This window comes from Harpia harpyja, chromosome 1 (assembly GCF_026419915.1).
Source record: "Harpia harpyja isolate bHarHar1 chromosome 1, bHarHar1 primary haplotype, whole genome shotgun sequence".
Taxonomy (NCBI): Eukaryota; Metazoa; Chordata; class Aves; order Accipitriformes; family Accipitridae; genus Harpia; species Harpia harpyja.
The window spans coordinates 36,118,593-36,125,516 of record NC_068940.1 but is presented as its reverse complement, the minus strand read 5'-3'; positions in this window follow the sequence as shown (position 1 = coordinate 36,125,516).

Genomic DNA, 6,924 nt, shown 5'->3' with positions numbered 1-6,924 from the left:
TAATGAAACAGCATGCAGTACTTCACTTCTAAAATAATTTAAGCTTTACAACAGTCTCAAAATTCCCATTGCAATGGGGAACTCTGAAGTAGGTTTCTTTCTGCTAGCATCAGTGCAATTATAGTTGCCCTGAAACTGCCACAGCAAGTGTGGGGAGAAGAATGTGGACCTTTGATTTTCTATTTGAAACCAAGGTCAAGTTATGAGGCCTTTTCTCCCTCTAAAAGCCTCAGGATATTAGGAATTTTTACAAGAGAAGTGAAGTAATAATATGGAGACTTGTTAATCCTCTGACCCACTACCCTGCGCCACCCACAGAGATAAAAGTCTTAAGAAGAAAAGAGGTTAATACATGCCAAGGTGGAACATATGTACACACTTCTTCTGGGCACTCCTACCTGAGGTTTTCTTCAAGATGGTTCTGCATCCAGGGTGCTAGCCACTGCTGGCAAGACAGCAAAGCTCCTTGTACAACATGTGGGAAAATCAGATCTCTAAACAGGACTGTAGATTATTCTACAGGAGCCCTGCAGTTTCTAAACTCAAATAGAAATGATCAGACCATCCTTTTTCTCTTACTGAGGCTAACCAGTCCTGCTAAAAGCAACAAAAGTTATCAGCAAAGCTTATCAGCAAAGCATCTAAAAGCAATGCTAGATACTGTTTAAATATTTTGCATTAATGAGGGGGGAAAAATAAGTTTCATTAAATGTCATGGCCCAGTTAGAAAAATGAAGCAATACACAAAGATACAACAAAACTCATACTGCCTGCTGCAATAGCTCATAAAAGAATGTGCTGTGTCCTGATTCTGAGCATAACACGGAATCTGTGTGCATTTGTATAAACTGCCTTTTTTCCAACTTGTCACAGTATCCATTATTCTTTTTTGCAATACAATTGATCACTTAGCTGCAGCTGATGCTCTGCCTTTATGTGCTGTCCCCTGGCTGCTGCAGCCTTCTCTTTTCCCCACAGAGCATCCTTAATTAAATTACTCTGCATTGTATCCAGACTGCAAAGAGATGGGGAGCTAGAGCTAGTGCACAGCTCGCGTTCAAGCAAGGAGGAAGCCAGAAACAAAGACTGGCTTGTCTGGAGAATGGTGCAACCCCCATGCAGTAGTGGGAGAAGACAGCCTACAACCACAGAGTACCTGGCTATAACTAACCTGGAAGCAGGACCAGACTCAAGATATCCAGCCTAAACCAAAAAACTCTTTGTTTATCTGAAGCTTTTTTTTCATATACAAGCAATGCAGTATTTAATCCATTTATTGATTTATTTAACACATTATTGTTGCTGGTAGTTAACCCTTAAGCTAGTGGTTCACCGAGAATGAAGAAGTTAATTGCTAAATACATTTTTCCTCCTTTTTTCCTACTGCATGTGCAAAGGTCAGACATGGAGTGTGGAAGGGAAAGCCAGTGTAGCTGTGTCACTTTTCCATAGTATATTGCTAGTGGGTGCTCCAGACATCAGAGCCAAAAAGAAGAGAGCCCTGGCAAAGCTCGGAAGCAATCAGCAATGTTTGAAGCATTTTGTTGGTGTTACAAAGCAGAGTAGCACCAACCCAGTACAACAGTAACACATAAAGCCACTGCCCTTTAAATCTGCAGTACCATCACAGGTAGACCACCCAGCATCACCTCTGGTAATCTGCCTCCAGTTAATAGCACATGAAGCTCTATACGGCCCAAACAGCAGTTATGTACAAGAGCTGTCCTTTACCCATAACCATGTCTGCAAAGCTTTAGCTTAACAAGTACAATCATAGTACTTACAGTCTAACTAGAAGATGTGCAATGTGGGAAGGTGATTGGGTACAGTCCAAGCAAGTGACCAAGTGAGCTCTAATGCTCAGCCACAATTCCCATAATTCCTAATTTGTTCTTTAGATTGCTGTACTGCCATTTTTTTATTATTACTTAGTAAACAAAATGTTAATGAGCCTTATAAATGGATCTGGAAACGAAGAGCTGAGTTACCTCTTTAGATAAGACAAACACACTATGTATTGATTGGAGAGTCTTCTGGCACTCAGCTTCATTCTTTGTTCCCTACCGACCACATGGAGCCCTTATTCATATGACGAGAACAGGATAAGAACTAGCAGGAGTGCCTTGTCAGCCTCGCCACTTCTGTGGCAAGAGCCCACCACCAAGAGCTCTAGTTAATTCTGAAGGAACTTGTGCAATCTTTCCCATTATTTAGGAAATGGCCTCCCGAATATGTCAAGTGCCTCCTTCAGGAGACACAGCCATTACCAACTAGAACATCAGTCTCAGGAAATGACATACATAATGGAAAATAAAAATCCTTGGAAAAGAATTTTTCCAGACTTGGTAAGGACCTGCTGGAAAAAGGCAGCTAATCAGGGTGACTGTTAGCACAAGCAAGTTCAAGTCTGCTAGTTCAACCCACTTATTGGGCTTCTGGATGCAAAGCTGAACTGATTTGCATTGATTTCCATTAACTTAAACTGCTTGAGTAATGCCCAAATTCACTCAGGAATTTCAGTTCTATGACTTAAAATATCCTGTCCCATTCTCTTCTGTCGCGTCCTAAAGTTGGAGCGACTCAGGTTCGTGGATTTCCTTTGTCAGAATTAAGGTGAAACGACACCAGGGGAGTTCAAACAACAATCAACATTTATTCAACCTAGCTAACCTTGCCCAAGTACATGTGAACTTATCAATATGAACCTTGCAACATGTCATTAAGCTGCTGTTTGAGAAGAGAGGGGAGGTGTAGAAGAAGAAACATGAAATGTATCAGGAGGAGAGCCCTCCCGTTGAGTCACGAGGTTCAGAGCGGACCCCCTTGCTTTCTGGACTCCTTCTCAAAGAGGAGCCCAGGGGCGGCTAGATCCACTCCTAGTGTCAGACTTGGTCAACGGTTTATGTTTAAAAGGATGAGGTGTAGGGACTGTGGAAAAGAGAGAAGGAAAAGAGGGAGAGAGAGAAAGAGAGAAAGAAAGAAAGAAAGAAAGAAAGAAAGAAAGAAAGAAAGAAAGAAAGAAAGAAAGAGAGAAGGAAAGGGTTTCACCAGTCCTGGGTCCAGCATTGGTCCAGCCAGTGTAGAGATCCAGTTCCGGAGGGCGCGCACTGAGGACTCGTTCTCCCTTCTTTTATACTGTGTTAGTCGATGGTCTCGACATGTGCAGTCCCATTCCCGGGGTTCTCTGGAATCGGTTGGAGAGCTTTGGGGGGGGGTTCATCGCAGAGTTGCCTCTCTTTTTCTGCTGGCATGACCGCTTAAGATAGAAGCACAGTCCCATCCTCCGTGGGGCCTCCTCCTCCAAGCGCATATGCTGTGCTCCTTCTCCTGGTCACTTAAGATAAGGAATTGCGGCTTTGGAGAAGCGCAGTCCCACCCTCCAGGGGGGCCCTCTCCTCCGGCCACATTATCCTGTTCACAAAACTCCAGCATTTTTACAGAGGCCGTTTTCTCCACCAAAGTTCTTTAATGAATGTTTGAGACATTGAATGTGTCAGACCGTCACATCTTCCTCCTCCCAGTTTCCAATAACTCTGCCCTTGTGAAGAATAGCACTGTATTGCTTGAACTTCAGTGGGAGGCTTCTCAGAGTGGGACAGCTATGTAGATTTAAAAGGTTTCTGAATGAAATAAATCAGAATGAAGGAGATAAATGAGAATGAACTCATCAGTTTAATCAAAATAATAATTTAGCCACATTACAATTCAGACAGAAATAATGCCCAATATGTGAAGCAGTATATAATTAGACCTACTTTGAAGTAATATTGATGTTTCTAACAATCCAGTTAACATAACTGCATAGTCATTGATGTACGTAAATTTAATGGTTCTATCCTCATTAATGAATTTTGAGAGGAAATGAAAAATATGTTAACATTAATGATATACAAGGTAAAATATATAGCATTGACTGCACTTTTACCAGCCTACATCAGAGCAGACACACAGATCCAAGCGAGATCAGTCAATTCTTGCATATCTCAGCAACAGAGCTTTAGGACTCTTGCCTAACCTAGGAAAATGAATGGGGTTTGGCTGTCATTTGCACTGAGTGGAGTCTGAACTACCTGTTAATGGTTTAAGATTCCTGCTGAAGCCTGAATACGGTCAGGATTTCACATCAAACACCGCTGCTGGTTTTCAGGGAAGATAGGATTAGATCTACAGAATATGATGTTTACAAAGGGTGTTTTAAAATGCAATAAAAGAAATCCTGCATATTTTTAAAGAGCAGGGGAGAATAGAGGAGAAATAAATTCATCAGACCTAAGATGAATTTACCATACATGTAAAATAAACTTCACAATCTGATCATCCCATAACATTCATCACAATGAAAAAAAAAAAAAACAAAATAATTAAGCCAATGCACATATCAGATTCTGAATCAAGCAATTTTGCTGGACTAAGTCTAGAATTGAAATGATCTTGTCTGTGTATGACTAAAGGTTACTGCTCTCACAGTTCAAATGGAAAAATGTATTCATCAAAAACATATCTGTTAGCTTCACCATAGTAAGCACTCTGTGAATCCAAAGAAGTTTCTTAGGAATAAGTAATACTGAAGGCTTACCCAGAAACTGGATAGCTGCCAATTTTCAGAAACAATTACTCAATTTGCTAGCAAACATGTCTTCCTTCAGTGCTTTGAAAGGAGAGGCTTGGTTGTACTCACACTAACGTCTATGTTTGCAGCTCTATATACTTAGGTGTTTTTAATTTTCTGGTAACTTGCCTTGATATAATTTTAGAGATTCTATTAAATATTTTATATAGCAACCCATTACAAGTCAATCTCCAACATAACATACTATTATTTCATAAACATCTTCTTCTTCAGCTCAAAAGCATTTCACTAAAGCTCTAAAAGCACTGACAATGACAATACACTGTGTTGTGCATCACCATGGTAATGCTTCAGAAAATAGCTTTGATTTGGGGTCAGAAAGATCAAACATTGTAATAGATTGAAAGTACAGAGTTCATCTTGATACAACCTAAAACTATCATGCTCTAACTATCATGTTCTCAGTTCTTGAGATTTGCGCAGAAGGTAAGATATAGACAAGAAGAATGCAGATAGATGCTAAAGGGATTTAGACCTTCAGTAAACAGGACACATTCAGAAAGTCTAGGAGTAGGGTTAAGGTCCAGTTTCCCACAGCCAGGCTTTTGAAGTTTGAGCCAACCTGTATCAAAAGGCAGGATTATACTTCAAAATAAGAAATTCTTATGGTTCATCTGTTGCTTCATGTAACACTTAATCCTTCACTTAATCCTTAAACTATCCAGCTGGACTACTCTTAAGTTGTTACAGTAAAATCTATCCTACAGCTAAGTATACTGAGGTAACTGAGATCAAGCATTTCTCTCAAGATAGTGAAACCTGCAAGAGAACTTTGATGCGTAAACCTGTAAGCTCCCTGTGAAGAGCACTGGCCTGAGCCCTGAGGATCTGCCATACTGCAAGTGGATAGCTTACAGAGATGCTCTATGTATGGAGCTGGCACAGCACTAGCTTCATGTTGTGTTTTAGCTAATAAGCCCTGACCCTGGGCTAGGATAGCTAGATCACCCAGCATTCAGGCAGCTTCATGTCCTGCCAGCTCAGAAAAGCCTGGTGCAAATGATCCTGCACTTGCAGTTGGAGGGTTAACATAACCAGAGCTACCTCACATCTATCTGCTCCTGCCAGTGTTGATATGTTGATATGTCTTCAGTCCAGCATCCAGAATCCCACACTTGTACCTGCAGAATAGCTTTAGGATTGGATCTTCTGTAGGGCTGCCCTGCTCAACACCCAATCTCAATAACAAAGCCAAGCCTTTATCACTTAATACGCCTCCAGCCCCCACCTGGTTTATCAGACAACATGGCAAGGTTTTCAAAGGACATTCTTTCAGTGGGTACAATCTCTGCCCACAATTCAAATGGCAAAAGTAAATAGTGTAGTGCCACCTAATTAGGCATCTCAGTTTGAGGACTGCTCATGATACATGTTTTCACTCACTGTAAATCCATACAGGATGATGATTTATTTTGTCAGTTTTCCTGTGCTGGTGCTTCTAGTCTCATTAGCTGCAACTCAAATTTGGGTGATTCACTGTCTTTACTACAGATCTATAGTGTATCCCAAGCAAGCTGCTTAGCTTTATTTGCTTCTCCATCTATACAAGAGGGTTGAAGATTTTACCCATCTTTCAGAATTATAGGTGGGAAAGGCTATTAAGTGTTGGTAATAAGCAACATTACTTTGTGTCGTGGTTTAACCCCAGCCAGCAACTAAACACCACGCAGCCGCTCACTCACTCCCCCCCACCCAGTGGGATGGGGGAGAAAATCAGGAAAAGAAGCAAAACCCGTGGGTTGAGATAAGAACGGTTTAATAGAACAGAAAAGAAGAAACTAATAATGATAATGATAACACCAATATAATGACAACAGCAATAATGAAAGGATTGGAATGTACAAATGATGCGCAGTGCAATTGCTCACCACCCGCCGACCGACACCCAGCCAGTCCCCGAGCGGCGAATCCCTGCCCCCCCACTTCCCCGTTCCTATACTGGATGGGACGTCACATGGTATGGAATACACCGTTGGCCAGTTTGGGTCAGGTGCCCTGGCTGTGTCCTGTGCCAACTTCTTGTGCCCCTCCAGCTTTCTCACTGGCTGGGCATGAGAAGCTGAAAAATCCTTGACATTAGTTTAAACACTACTGAGCAACAACTGAAAACATCAGTGTTATCAACATTCTTTGCTCTGAACTCAAAACATAGCACTGTACCAGCTACTAGGAAGACAGTTAACTCTATCCCAGCTGAAACCAGGACACTTTGGGAGAGGGCTGTGAAATGGTGTTTGCTTTGGATGTGAAAGTCATCTTCCTCCCTCAGAAAATAACATGTTGTATTTGAAACT